The 15,692-nt window shown below is 49.6% G+C and overlaps 1 protein-coding gene across 1 annotated transcript in view; it reads left to right on the plus strand.

The window, feature by feature from the left end:
• The first annotated feature begins 499 nt into the window (after positions 1-499).
• P2RY6 (pyrimidinergic receptor P2Y, G-protein coupled, 6) overlaps positions 500-15,692 on the plus strand; it is a 26,202-nt gene continuing 11,009 nt past the window's right edge. Inside the window, exon 1 of the mRNA XM_008568554.1 lies at positions 500-581. The gene's annotated coding sequence lies outside the window, so the exon portion shown is untranslated. The remainder of the gene's footprint in view (positions 582-15,692) is intronic.

The raw sequence follows: 15,692 nt of genomic DNA on the forward strand, positions 1-15,692 counted from the left end.
GGTCAGAGCCACAGATGACAGACCCCGTAATCTTGAGGTATCAGACTCTTAATGGACCTTCCAGGCACTGCTGAGAAAACCAGGTCAATTGTTTCTGTGGCAGCAATGAGCAGAAACAGGGCTGTCTCCAGACTTGAGAGAGGAAAGGAGAGGACTGGGGTGGGGGTGGGGGAGGAGGAGAAAAACGGTCATTGGAGAGTGCCTTCCCCATGCCAGACCCTGGTCCTTAAATGGTATCACACTCATTGATCTTCCCAACAGCCTTGGGGCTAAATTGATGATAACCATTCTTTGGGTGAGCAAACTGAGAGGGTGAAGAGACTTGCTTGCAGGTGGCTAATGGATAGTGGCTGAGTCAGCCTTGCTGTTAGGGGCTTGAGCTCGAAGGTTCTCAGAGTCCCAGCCCTGCCGCTTACCAGCTCTGTGCTGCAGCAAGTTACTTCCCCTCCTTGGATTTCTCATCTGCTGCCTCCCCAACTTCAGCGAGACATTGCACGCAACAGTTGGAGGCATAGGAACTGACTAGCGGTAGGGGCTGCTCCAGGAGTCAGAACTTGCTCTAGCACTTCAGGAACCTGCAGGTGGGTGCTCGTTAACTCTTGGGTGAGTTTCCTGGGTTGATGCCCTGGGTGTGCCAAGCCCCTATCTCCTCTAGAAGCTTCCTGAGTGTAGCCACTGTGGCTTATGGTAGGCTGCAGCATGGGGGTCCTCTTCCCGTCCTCCACCTAGTTGCATCTAGAGCCTTCAGCCTGCTCAGCATGGAGGGGTGAGGCACACAGGACAGGAGGGGAGGAGCTGGAGACATGGGACTGGGCTGCACCTCAGTGGAGGAGTGGGATATTGAAGGCAGGATTCTGAGCCACATAGGTCTGGGTTTGAATTCCGAATGGTGCAGGACACCTTCCCCTCTGGGCCTCAATCTCTTACTCTGTGAAATGGGGATAGCAATGATCTCCCCCTGTTTGAAAACTGTTAAGTGTAATATGCTGGTGAGGGTCCCTCAGGGAAGAGGCTGGGCCCTGTCTTCAGAGCCCCCCAGGAACCCTGGTAGTTGGGATGGGTAGGAAGGATTAAGTGACCAATGGCAGTCCACAGCAGACACCTTTGGGAAGCCTCTTACTTCTGCCATCCCAGCTAAATCTCAAGACCTCCTGGAGCTGACCCCATGTGACTGGTGGGGCAAGTGAGTCCCTGAGTCTGGGTGTGACTTGTAAGGGGAAGAGATGCTGGGTGAATAAGTGTATCTGGGGGAGCAGGATTAAAACTTTTCTGGATTTCAATTTCCATTCACCACAGGGAAAACAGGCAGCACAACCTGTGCGTTCAGCCATAGCCTGTTAGAAGATATTTGGGGTTCACATCTCTTGCCAGTTCTACAATGGGTCCTAAGCCAGTTCAGGGACAGTCTCTCAGCCCCTCCATATCAAATGGGATAAAAAATGAGAAGGCTTTTCGCAAACTATAAAGTGTTGTGCCTCTGATGGTGCACCTGTATGTGTGTGCAGGCCCTTGGGTGTGTGTGCATGAATGAGAACGTGTGGCTTGTGTGTGTGCAATGTGTGTGTCTGGGCATGCTCTCCAGGCCTGGCTGGGTGGGGGTAACTCCATACTGTCCAAGACTATTTGGCTGGGGCTTTTCTCTCCTAAGATTTTTACAATCTTTTTTTGCATTTCCTCACTGTTTTGTTAGTTTACCAGAAAGGGAAGGGGCCGTGGTCCGGAAACCTAGCAATTGTCTCTGAACCTGCCGACTCTTCTCTCCTGCCCTTGCCTCATCCTGTGGCTGTCCCTGGAGACCCAGCTGCCTGGAGCTTCCAGAATAGCTGAGTCTGCAGGGCCAGAAGCTTGCCTGGCTCCTGCATGTGGCTCACGCCCCCACCCCCATCCCTGGCAGGCTCCCTGCTGGCTGCTATCACAGCATTGTCCCATTGACTCTTTATAACGTCCCAGCCCTCCAGAGATGTTATCATTGTTCCATTTTACAGGCAAGGCAATGAAGGCTCAGTGAGGGGGGAATGGTTTTCCCAGAGTTACCCAGACAGCGAGCAGCAGTGCTGGGGTTTCAGCTCCTACCTAACTCCAAAGACTTTATTCTTAACTGCTGTGGTCTACCTAGTGGGCCTGTGCTGGCTGGTTGGCTGAATGAGTAAATGAATAAAAGAGCAAGTGAATATCTCAAACAGTCAGAACTGAGTTGAAAGAGAAGGTTAAGCAGTAATGACAATGGCTGTCATTTATTGAGCACCTATGATGTGCCAAGTGTTTTAATACAAGTGAATGCAGCGAGGATTGCTGTTATCCCCATTCTGCAGATGACCAAGTTGAGGCTGAGAGAAGGTAAAGCATCTTGTCCAATTATAATATGTCAGACTCCAGACCCATTGCTCTGAACCCAGGCTTTTCTGGTTCCCTAGAGGAGGGGTGAGTCAGCAGACCCTGGCAACAGATGCCTTTTCCAGCAGAGGATGTAGGGCAAGTCAAGATTTTCAGGAAGTTCGGTCCACAGAGCCCCACTGCATGACACCCCATGCCCTGGGGCTATTTCCCTATTTGTCTCTGAAGTGGGTTTCTATTTCAGTCTGATGTGGGGATCTGGCAGCCCAAACTCTGTCTCTTTCTCTGTGACTGTTGGCTTGTCTAGTTAGGGCCAATGCCCTGGCCCAGGCATGTGGAGGTGTTTTCCTTTTACCCCTGCCCCAGGGAGAACCTGTCATTGACAGCTCCGTGGGAGGGCAGGGCCTGTGCAAGATGCAGTTATTGGTCTATGGAGATGGCCTTGGCAGGGTCAGTGGCCTCTGTGCACAGTCTATGCTAGATGCCAGGGACCCAGGAGCTCATAGGTCCAGCCCTCCCCTTAGGGACTCATGGGCTGGGTACTGAGACCCAAGAGGATCAAGTCTGCAGTAGACACAGAGCCTGGCATTCTGACTCCAGTTCAGTGCTTGTTTTCATGGCCTGGGATGGAGTGGGAGCTATTCTGTGGTACCAGGAGGCAGATCTCAGCTCAGAGTGAGGGATAACATTGTCTCTGTCATGCCGGAGGAATGGGAACCAGACATTCAGATCAGCCCACAGTTTCCGAGTGCCTTGTACCTTCTATTGGGAAGCGGAGCCACAGTGGGGATAGACTCTGCACAGGGGAAAGAAATCAGATTTTGAAATCAGAGCTGGTATGACAGGCATCAGCATTTGCTGGCTGTGTGATCTCAGGCAAGTTATTTAACCTCTTAGAATCCCAGTTTCCCCATCAGTAATTGGGATAATGGAACCTACCTGAACAGTTCATGGGGTGGATAAAATAAGATCATGCATATAACATTACTTGTAGATTTTTAGGAAGTCTTAGTTCACTTTTCTCCTCACCCTGGAGAGCCCTTAATCTGAGGGGAGAGGAATTCCCTTAGGCAGCAGCCAGTCTGACGGTTGAGGCAAGAGACGAGACCTGTAAGATGTCAGGGTCTACCCTACAGATGCACCAATAACTGATGTTACGGTACACAGTCTCATTTCTCATGCCCTCGCATTGGTCCCCACCATGCTTCTATGGACATGCCTCCACGTTATGGAAGGGAAATAGAGGCAAAGAGAGACTAACATTTAGCACGGGATGCCTCTCTCATGAAAAATTGCTGAAATAAAGCAGATAATAGTCAAAAAAATAGAAGTCCCCAGCCTAGGTCTCCTGACCAAGCTAGAAATCTCCCCTTCCGACTCCTGGATTTGTTGAGATTCATGGAGGACTTGTTTTGTGCCAGGCCCATACCGGCCCTTTAGTATAGATTTATCTTACAATAATAGCAAATCAAAACCACAAAACGAACAAAAAAAACACCATGCCAGAAAATAACAAGTGTAGGTGAGAATGTGCAGAAGCGCAGCGTTTTGCAAGACCGGTGGGAATGTAAATGGTACAGCCTCTGTGCGAAACAGTATGGCAGTTTCTCAAAAACAGAAAGAAAAAAAAAAGAAAGATAATAAACATAGAATTATGATATGATCCAGAAATTCCACTTCTAGAATTCCAGCCAAAAGAATTGAAAGCAGGGACTCGACCAAATATTTGTACACCAATGTTCACAGCAGCATTACTCATAGTAGCCAAAAGGTAGAAACATCCCAAATGCGCACTGATGGGTGAATGGATAAATGAAATGTGGCACATAAATACAATAGATTACTATTCAGCCTTAAAAAGGAAGGAAATTCTGATACGTGCTTCAACGTGGATGAACCTTGAAAATGTGCCAAGTGAAATAAGCCGGATGCAAAAGGACAAACACTGTATGCTTCCCCTGACACGAGGTAGCCAGAGTAGTCAAATTCATGGGGACAGTGAGCAGACGTCTTGGAAGAGCTGGGAGGAGAGGGAATGGGGAGCTGTTGGTTAATGGGTATAGGGTTTCAGTGGATGATAAAAAACTTACAGAGATGGATAGTGTGATGTTTGCACAGCAATGTGCATGTACTTAATGCTACTGAATTGTACACTCAAAAAGGGTTAAAATGGTAAATTTTGTTATGTGTATTTGACCACAGTAAGAAACAAGCAAGCAAACACCAGCCTTGACAAGCACATCTACATACTGGAAGACAATTCTCCATGTGTCTCTTAGATTTCTGCTTACTTCGTGAGTAGAGACAGTCCACCTTTGTTCCAGACAATCTTTTCAAGGATTTTTATAGATGTTTTTTTGCTTCCTCAAGAGCAAAAAACATGTTTGCTGACTGTCTGGTATACCAAAGATGATGTCTTCCTCTGGGGCAAATGTCAGACAGGCTTATTGCCCGTTATAAAAGATGCAGGTTGCCTAAGTTCCAGGTTCCTTTCTTGTAAGGCAACCCATTACATATGCAGGTATTATCTGGCCCTCTTTGCATTGTCCTATGGGAACTGGGGGACCAGCACAAATGCTGATATTCTGGCCACTCCTATTGCTGTGAGGAACAAAGTTCTTTCTCTCTAGCCAGGAGTCTTACGTCTTCCTCCAGCATCTGTGAAACTGCAACAGGCTACCTTGTTAGCTCACAAGCGTGGGAAAATCACAGGCCGTTCACAGTTCTTGACACTCCTTGCATCAGAATCGCAGATGGGAGACATAGGAAACCTATATTTCTGACTATTCACTATGATGTGGTGGGCCAACGCAGGTGTGTGGGAACCTTGCCCTAGAGCTAAGCCCCTAAGAGTTGATTTCTTTGAAACTTTCCGCCTCTTGAAGGCTGATTCTCCCTTTTCACTCCAGCTGCCAGGAAACTCATAGTCCCAATTTCCTTGCTCTCCTACCTGAGGATCAATGTTAGCCTCAACCTTCTATGTAATACAATCAACCTTCTATATTCCTACTCCTGGTTTTTAAAGAATTAAGATGTAATTCACATACCTTAAAATTCAACCTTTGAAGTGCACAATTCAGTAGTTTTTAGTATATTCACAAGACTGTGCAAATATTGTCGCTACCTAATTTCAGAACATTTTCATTATCACACACAAAAATACCCTACACCCATTAGCAGTTACTTCTTCACTCCTCTTTCTCCCCTTCCCCCTACTAATCTCCCTTTTACATTTGTGAGTTTACCTATTCTGGACACTTCATGTAAATGGAATCATACGATATGTGCCTTTTTGTGTCCGGCTTATCACTTAGCATAATGTCTTCCAGGTTCATCCATGTTGTAGCATGTATCAGAATTTCATTTTTATGGCTGAATAATACTCCATTGTATGGATATACCACGTTTTGTTTAATGGATGAATTGATGGACATTTGGCTTGTTTTCACTTTTTGGCTATTATGAATAATGCTGCTAGGAATATTTGTGTACAAGTTTTTGTGCAATGTGTGCTTCAGTTTTCTTGCTTATATACCTAGGAATGGAACTACCGGGTCACATGGTAATTCTATGTTTAACTTTTTGAGGAACTGCCTAACTGTCTTGTGAAATAGGTGCACAATTTTACATTCTTACCAGCAGTATATGAGAGTTCCAATTTCTCCACATCCTCATCAACGTTTGTTATTGTCTGTCCTTTTCATTATAGCCATCCTAGTGGGTGTAAATTGGTATCATATTGTGGGTTTGATTTTCATTTCCCTAATTACTCCTTTTATATGTTGTCATTCATATTTTACTGTTGATTATATGTGTTTCTGCTCTAAGGCCTGGTATCTTTTGTAGAACGAGTACCCCATGGTGTGAGAAAGTCATTCGTTTCAGGGACAGATGGCCCTGGATTTTAACCCTCCCTCTGCATCTATGGCCTTGAGCACTTTATACAACACTCTGAATCTCAGTTTCTCCACTTACTATATGTGAGTTATAGTATTAACCTTTCTTGGTTGTTGCACTTTTGTTTTTGTTTTTTATCACAGAGTGTTCCACGTGATTTTTTAAAATTTGCATTTCCCTAACAATTAGTGATGTTGAGCGTCTTTTCATGTGTGTGTTGGCCATTTATATTTATTTTGGGGGGAAATGTCTATTCAAGTCCTTTCCCAGTTTTAAAGTTGGATTGTTTCTTTTTTTATTGTTGAATTGTAGAAGTTCTGTATATATTCTGGATAGTAATCCCTTACCAGACATATGACTTACGAATATTTTCTCCCATTCTGTGGGTTGCCCTTTCATTCTGTTGAGGGTGTCCTTTTAATAAAACCCAATTTATCCACGACGTTGTTGCTTTTGGTGTCATGGTGGTCAGGGCTGTTTTGATTGTAAGTGACAGATGGAACTAGCTTGGGCAAGAAGAGGTGTATCAGTTCAAGTAAATAAAAAGTCCAAGGTAGACCTAGATCTGATGCGGGTAGATCCAGCAATCACAGCAATGCCATGAGCATCTGCTCTTTTTGTATCCTTTCTCCGGACTCTCTGCTGGGTTTCCACATTCTCGTTCAATTTCTTTCCAGAAGCATGGCTTCCATGATCTTCACAATTAAATCCAGGAGGAAAAGAGAATCTTCCATGCAGGTTTGACCAAAATTCCTGAGGTGAGCAACCAGTCATTTGGGGAGGGGTCTGGCTGGATGCTCTGATTGGTCAGCTCTGGGCCAGGTGACCACCTTGAATGAAGAAGATCACCACCGAATGGGACAGGAGACTCTCAGTAGGAAGAAATGCTGGACAGGCAAACATTCCTCCCCTGAAGGAGTCCAGGAATCTGATGGGCAGCCAGGGTTGGGAGCCTGCTTGAAAGGAGATCCCTCACCTTAGATTTCCCATGTGGGGCCTGAGAGAAGTAGAGGGAATTTTTCTAGTTGGTCGCTGAAGACTTCCTGGAGGAAGCAGCATTTATGGAGCCCTGTGACTGGAGGGAGGGTGAGCCCAGGGCAGGCTGGCAGGCTGAGCCCCAGGCAGGTTGGATCAAAGCAGTAGAGGGGCTGGATTTCCCCTGCCACCTGAAATCCTTCCTACCCCAGCCCCCGTGTGTTGTAGGTGCTAAGAATGTGGATTCTGGAGTCAGATTGCCTGGTTCATAGCCCAGTAGTCATTCTTCCTACCTGTGCCAACTTGGTTTCCCTACCTGAGGTGGAGATAATAACCAGTTCTACCTCCTTGGGTCCTTATGAGGATTACATGGGGTAATGCATATCTGGCACACAGTAAGGGTTCAGTAACTGTCTCATCATTATCATCAGTTAAGGCTTCTTTTCCAACCACATTTGGCAGCTCCAGCTCTGTTCACCATCCTTCCACAGGCTTCCCCCAGCCTCTGCCCTTGCTGTTCACTCTGCCTGAAATGTCCTTTGCCTCCACATACACTTGACCATTTCACCACCACCTCCTCACTGAGCCTTCCCTGACTGCAGAACCACCCCTCTCTGCCTGGGCTCCTGCAGGGCTCTGGGGCGTTCATATCTGCCTCGGATTATTGGTCTTCAGGTACATGTCCTTCTCTGTACTGAGCTCCTATGGGGCAGGACTTGGGTCCCCTGCGTTGTTGAGTTTTCCGGGGGAGTCTGCCAGCTGCGGATGTGGGAAGGGGACAGGAAACAGCCTGACCAAGGAGCAAAGGAGAGAACAACTGGTTCCAGGAACTGAAAGTGAATCAGGTCTAGGTTGGGGAAGGGCCACAGGGTGCGAGAAGTCTGACAGGTATAAGAATGGAACACAAAAGGGCTTGGTGATTGACCGGAAGTGGGACTTCAGTTTTCCCACCAGAGAAACGGCAATGATCAGGCCCTGCCCCACTGGCCTCTCCAGGTGAGATTGGAGGATAGCAGGCCCCTGGCTTTGATCATTTTAAACAGTTAGTAATCATATCTCCCATGTTGTCCCATACACTCCCCCAACCATCCCCACCCCCAGGTAGGGTCCAAGTCAAGCACAAGACCAGACACTCAGGGCTTGGTCAAGTCTGCAAGTTCCAATGACTGGAGCCAGGCTTCCCCACCCACCCCACCCTGGGAGAGCTGGTGGGGCTGAGGACAGGGTCACGGCCCAGCTGAGCTGTTCTGGGGACATCTGGCTTCCTTGGGCAGGGTGGGGCCCAGGCTCCTCCACTCAGGAAGGGACCAGCCCAGACCCACAGTGTCCTGGACCAGATGGCACGTGGTTCCTACCTGTTTTGTCCTCCTCAGCCATGCTTGGCAGAGACATAGGCTAGGATGGAAGGAAAGTGACCACTGGAAACAATGCTGGGCACAAGGGCTGGGTGGGGGCCAGACACTGGTGCCATTGGACCTCCATCCCTCGCCAGCCAAGTGTCCTCAGAAACCACGAATCCAATGCCCAGTGGCAGGGCCCAGACTAAGCCAGGCATTCTGTCTCCCATGCCTGACACCCATCTCAGTGCCCAGATGGCTGTGCTTCTCCCAGGAGCCGAATGCCTCTCCTCTCTTAGCCTCAGTTTCCTCCACTGCAAAATGGGTGTGAAGAAGGAGAGGAGGTGGGGAAGGCTCACATGGACCTGGCAGCTGGAGAAGTCATCCTTCTGGACTCCTCTGAGTCCCCAGCATGTAAAGCCTCAGCCCCATCCTTCCCCAGGAGAGGAGAGCCAGGCTGGAGCAGCAGGCTTGGGGTGGGACACAGGGACAGGAGACTCCCCAACCAGCTCACTGTAGGGCTGTAGCATCCTCTTGCTTGCTCTGGGCCTCAGCTTTCCATCTGTGACCTGAGGGCTGGAGTACGGCATCTATGATCCCCCCCCCCACACACACACATTTGTCTTTCTAGCACTGTAGCTGTCAGGGTTTGAGGAGGGGTGTGTAGAGGAGGGTTGGGGTACTGCTCTGAGCCTGGTGTCCAAGGTCCCTGATTTGGCCATACCACCAGCTGGTTTCTGGAGCCTCCCTGTCCCACAGTCAGGGCCCCACTTCTGGCCCTATTTTCTCTGACCTGAACTCTAACCACAACCAATTTGTCCTCCACCCAACAGCCTAAGGGACCTTCTAAATCTCAAATTTGATCATGCCTCTCCCTGCTTTAGAAACCATCAAGGGCTCTCCTCTGCTGAGACCCATAATGCAGAAGCCAAATGTGTAGCCTGGCATTTTGAGGCCTGTTGGGACCTGGCACTGATGACTTCTCAGCCTCATCTCCCTCAGCACCTGTGAACCTTGCCGATACTCTGCCCTTCCATCTCCAGAAGTTCTCCCTGCCTGGAGCACCCTCCTCTTCCTCATCCACACTCCACCAAAGAATCACTTTCTCCCAGGAACCTTTCTTGATACCCCAGGCAGGGGTAGGGGCCTCCTTTGTCTTCCCATGGGGTCCCTTAGGTCCCCATCTTCATCTGTCTTTCCCACCAGCCAGGGATCCTCAAAAGACAGAGTTCAGAGCCCAGAGAGGTCCCTGCACATTATAAGACTCCCTGCAAATGCACATCAAATGAATGAATGAATGAATGAATGAGTGTGTGTGTAAGTGCATGAGAAGGTGGGGGGTGAGTGAGTAAAGGTTGCAAGAGAAGTCATTCCTCATGAGGTTAGCCGGTCTGTGATAAAATTATGAGCAATGATAGAAGCCCCACTGAGTGAGTACCTACTGTGTGCCAGATACTGGGCTAGGTGATCTAGATCCATTATTTCATTTGAGCCCCCAATAATGCTGTGATTGTTTATAATATTTTATAATTAAGGACTCTGAGGCTCTGACAGGTAAAGACACTGTTCGTAAGCTGCAGAGCCAGGACAAAAACCAGGTCTGTCAGGTGCCAAGCTTTGCAGAGGGAAAAGTGATGGGTAACAGAGAAGTGTGTATGCCAGGAATGGGCATTTGGATCTAATTCCATGGGCTGGGGCTTGAAGAATTCTGGGGAGCTCTGAGGAGAGACCTGTTCCAGGAGTGAATCCTTACATTTTGTGTCCTCAAAGGTGGTGCCAGTGGGGACCCTGGGGAACTGTGCGCCCCCCACCCTCACCTGCTCCGTGGTCAACAGCTCCTTTTATTCTGTGATACAGACCATTGATGTTTTCTTAAACTGATGTCATGAGCTATGCAAAGGTATCATCCCAACCAGTCCCCCCCACACACATAATCCCCCAACCCTCCATAAACAGATGTTCTGGAGGTGCCACTGGCCACCCTGAGCCCCGCACACCTTCTGGGCAGAGTCCGGGCCCTTTCCTGGAATCCACAGAGGCAGCTCCCCTCCCTCAGCCCTGCACCAGCCACAGCCAGGGATGCCAGGCCTGAGGTCACCTCACAGTGGCCTGTTTTCTCCTCAAGACCTGTTATTTCAGGATCGCTTCAGCGATTTCCTTGTGATGGAGCTCAGATGGTCACTCGCTCCCCGGTCCTGTCTCTCCAGCCTCACCTAGAAGACAGGTGCCCACTGCTGTACCCTGAGCAGGGCTTGACTGTAAGGGTGTGAGAAGTGGGTGCAGGGTGGAGGTGGAGGCACAGTATGTGGAGGACGCTTCCAGAAGCTTGATTGTGAGCAGGAAGAGGCACAGCTGGAGAGGCACATGAGGTCAAGAAAGAAGTTTTGCTAAGATGTGAGAGACCGAGGAGTGGAGAGGTCTAGGCTGAGGAGAAGGAGCTGGCAGGTGCAGTGCGGAGGCTTGAAGCTGAGCAGAGGGCAGGAGGAGGTGGCCTGGGGCTCTGGAGGGCTGCCGGGGGTCGAAGAGAGAAGACAGCAGACACGGGGTTTATTTAGGTGGCAGGAAGTTAAAAGCGGCCTCTCTAAAAGGGCTCTCTTTGCTGTAAAGGGAAAGTTCAAGGCTATTGGGGTTGAGGGTGCAGGGCTGACAAGAAAGATGGGGCCAAGGCTCAGGAGAGGGGAGGGAGTCCACCGAGGGACAGACAAAAGTTGGGGACCCAGCCAACTGGGGTAGCAACAGGGTCTGGGACCTCAGGGTCTTGGCTGAGTCACATCCTCCAACCACACTCAGCTCCACAGTGCAGGACGGAGGGGCTGCGAGTGCTGTGAATGGGGTACTGACTGGCTTGCTCGCAGGAGCCCTGGGTGCTGGGGTGCAGGTCCAGCTGGCCAGGGAAGGGAGAGAGGCCGGGGATATGCTAGGCTGGGGAAGGTTGAATTGGAGGCCCCAGTGCAGACAGAGGGATCATGTGCAGGCTAGAAGTTGGGAGACTCTAGGAGAGTGTGGCAAGCGTGGGCAGTGGGAGGAGATACGGATCAGGCAGGTGAGAGTAGCAGGAAGACCCCAGACAGGGCGGGAGGGGGATGCAGGCAGGCCGCCCACCCGGCCATGTCCTGCTCCCCACTCTCAGCTGGGACTGTTCATAGCCAGACAGAAGCTGTAAGTACACACTGCAGCTTACTATACAAACAGCCTCGAGCCAAGTCCCCTGTGCCCCCAGTAGTATTTCTGCCCCTACATCCTCTCTGTGTAGACATTCTTGAGCCACCCCTGGAAATTCATTCATTTATTCATTCAACAAATATTTATGCAGCACCTACTATAGGCCAGGCACTGTCCTAGGCACTGGAGATGCAGCAGTGAATAAAACATAAAACCCCTGCCCTAGAGAGAGACAATAAGCAAACAAATAAATAGAATAGTTGTTAAAAGATGACAAATGCTAAGAAGAAAATACGGTGGAGAGAGGAGTAGGAATCGCTTGTGTGCATGTGCTAGAGTGGTGGGGGCAGGCCTCGTGGAGGTGTCATTTGAGTGACCACCTGCAGGAGATGAGGTCTATGTTCTTCACACACACCCAGTGCAACAGCACACTTCACAGCAGGAGCCACCTGTCACCTGCTCACCTCCCACATTGTGCTCTGAACCAGGCAGTTGTCCCTGGCTTTGAGCTCCTCCCCCCAGGCCACCCCTCAGACACCACAGAGCCCTGTTCCTCTCACACTGGGTTGGCCACAAATAGGGTCCCAGTCCCTCATAGCTGTTATTTGAGGGTGAGGATTTGGGGTTTGGTGGAAGGCAGTCCCACTCATTGGAAGACCACTGGCTGATTGGCGGCCCTGGCAAGTGACTAAGCTTTTGGGGGCCTCAGTTTCCTCCTCTCGAAATGTCAAGAAAAGACCATGCTCCCCTCACAGGCCCCAGTCAGAGAATAAGACAGGACAGGGGGTAGTAAAGGGTTTGGCTTCAGGTATGAAAACAGTCATAACCCCTTGGTCTCATTCCTGGTTTATGGGCTCCACCACGAGGTTTCTCTGGGTTTGGACATGAGCACTGAAATTTCCTGGGGCAAATGAAGACCAGATAAATGGTCATGGGACACTTTCTGCAGGGTGTCCTGGGACAGCAAAACTTTGTGGCCCCAGAGGCAGGCGGGACGGGAGGAGGGAAGCAGTGAATAGGGGCAGATCCCAAGGCTCGGTGTAACAAAGCACATCTCCCAGTGAGCTCTCTCAAGGTGGCATGCAGTGGCCTAAGAGAGGAGTGAGCTCCCTGTCATGGGAAGTATGCAAGCAGGGGTCAGACAAGCCCTGTCAATGAGGCTTCAGGGAGCCTCCTTCTTGGGGGCGAGGGGGTGGGGAGCTCTGGGTCAGATGATCTTAGGCCTCTCTGTCCCTAAGGGTTCAGAACTCGGAGCCCTGTCATTAATCCCTGGGGGTCCAGTTGGGTGTCTTGTCTCTGCCAGGTGAGCTCAGGCCCCAGCAGGTGCTGGGGATGGTCAGAGCAGAAGCCAAGGCAGGGGACTGCCTTTCATGGGAGGTGAGGGGTTCACTAAGGCTCCTTTCACACCCAAACCTCACCTGTGAGAGTTGTGGACAAAATTGCCTATCTTTGGGCCTCAGTGTCTGTCTGTGAAAAGGGCAGCATCATAACCCACAATGAACACTCAGGCCATGTTGGTGGTCTGCCCTTCCTGGGGTCAGGGATGGGGACCCAAGCAGGCTCAGAGGTGCTACTCTTGTAGCTGTGACCTTCATTCTCCCTGACAAATCTCTGTCATCAGTCAAGACAAGGATTTTAAAAATTTTATTGAGGCCGGCCCGTGGCTCACTCGGTAGAGTGTGGTGCTGATAACACCAAGGCCACGGGTTCGGATCCCATATAGGGATGGCCAGTTTGCTCACTGGCTGAGTGTGGTGCTGACAACACCAAGTCAAGGGTTGAGATCCCCTTACCGGTCATCTTTTAAAAAATAAATAAATAAATAAATAAATAAAAATAAATAGAAAAAAATAAAAATTTTATTGAGCCAGGCAGCACCAAGGACAGAGCCCTGTGGCTCATCTTTATGGACTAGATTCAATTATCTATCCAACATTTCCCAGTTCCTCTTGAGAGCTGGAGCCTGTACAGGTTTCTGGGGCCTCAAAGGCAAAGCAGACCTTGTCTCCAGTTTCTAACAAATTTAGAGAAGGAGGGAGTCTTCTGACATCAACCCTCAGACTGGTCATCTTCTCTGTTCTGACTCTTGGTCCCCATTTCTTTGATCTGTCTCAGACCACCCTGTTCCTGAGAGGCAAGTGTCATGATGGATTTACTGTGTGCTTTGGGCAATTTCTAATCTCTGTGGCTTCAGTTTTTCCATAGGGAAATGTCACCTTTCTTCCTGGGCACAGACTTTATCACTCTTTAGATCTGATCCTAGTCTCTGCTCACCACTGACTCCTTGTGTCACTGTGGGCAAGTCGCCAGCCTTCTCAAAGCCTGTTTCCTCATCTGTAAAATGGGAACAATATGGCCTACCACACAGGGCTGTTGTAAGAGTGTATTAATCCTTTTCTGTTGCTTGTAACAAAATACACAGAACTGGGTAATTTGTAAGAAAATGAAATTTATTGCTTACAGTTTCAGAGGCTGGAAGTCCAAAGTCCAGGACACACATCTGGTGAAGGCTTTCTTTTGCGGTGACTTCAGCGATGGTAGGGTATCACATAGCAAAAATGGCAGAGCAGAGAGAGCTCCTCCTGCACTCTCCTTTTGAAGCCCTCAGAACCACACACCTGACCACCATTTTTAATCCATTCACTACTGCGTGGTCCTACAATCTAATCACCTGTTCTACGCCCCACCTTTGAATTATCATAATAGTATTTCCCAACCTCTTTACACCATCACAGTGAGACTAAGTTTTGGGAGGACATTCAACACCAAGGCAAAGAGCAAATGAGAGTCAGCAGCAAAATCATTTAGCTCAGTGCCTGACACTTGCTGAGTAGCCAAGAAACTGTAGCAGTGAGGTCGCTCAGGGAAACGAGGCTCAGGGAGGTTTAGTGACCTCCCCAGAGTCACACAGCAAGTTAGTGATAAATCTAGAACTGGAACCCAGATTTCCAGCTTTCCAGTTTCCTGCCAGGGACTATTGAAAGGACACAGTAGTTACTCTGGGAAGGGCTCTCTTCATGGGAAATGAACTTGGGGTTTCCCTGGCTTCTCCCATGGGAATCAGGCTTGACCTGTCAGTCCCTTGGTCCCTCTGTTGGCAGCCTCCAGATATGTGGCCAGTTCCAGCCTCCCCTGCAGGGACATTGGGGCCAAAGCTCTGAGCATGGAGCTGTGGAGAGAGGACGGGGAGGTGGAGATGAAGATCTACAGGTAGGACTCCAAGTGTTCTGTGCTTCCTGAGGTCGGTGATGCAGAATCCTAGGTCAAGTGGACTGAGGCAGAAAAGGAATTTATCAGCCCACACCATCAAAAAGTCCAGTGGAGGCAAAACTTCAGGCATAGCTGGAATCAGGCACTCAATGGTTCTCCCAGGAACCTGTATGTTCCCATCTCCCAACTCCGCCATCCCTGGGCTTTATTTTTGGAGTCTCCTCCCTGGTGATGGTATCACCAGAGCCCAGGACAGTGCCTGGCACATAATTCAGCTGGCTCCTGCAGCTCCAGCCTCACTTCCTACCAGCTTTGCAAACCCAGTGGAAAACATATCTCCTTCCCAGAGTCCCAGCAAAAGCTCCAGAATTGACTCCGAGGCACCCAGTGAAGGTGGCCCATTCTCCCCAAGCCAGTTACCAGGCCTGAGGAGCCCACTCTTCTTTCACTGGCAGCCCACCACTCCCAAATCCCCAAGACTCTAGGAATGGGATGCCTGAAAGGAAAAACGGGTAGTGTGACATCATCATGAGACGGGGTTTGGGAACTGGGTGGGAAGAAGCTACAGAGGGACAGAACAAAGACTGCTTGCAGCACAGGCCAAACGGCTGGACTTGGGCCATCTCTTCCCCAGCAGACTGGAGCCTGGTTATCTGGGAGGATGGGTGGATCCTCAAGGCACTTACAGAGGCTGTCAGCCAACTGCGCTCGTTGTAGCTAGACAGCATGTTCCTTCTTTTTTTTTTTTTTTTTTTTTTTTTTCCGTGTCCGGCAACA

The sequence above is a fragment of the Galeopterus variegatus genome, unplaced genomic scaffold (genome assembly GCF_000696425.1).
Source record: "Galeopterus variegatus unplaced genomic scaffold, G_variegatus-3.0.2 Scaffold423, whole genome shotgun sequence".
Taxonomy (NCBI): domain Eukaryota; kingdom Metazoa; phylum Chordata; class Mammalia; order Dermoptera; family Cynocephalidae; genus Galeopterus; species Galeopterus variegatus.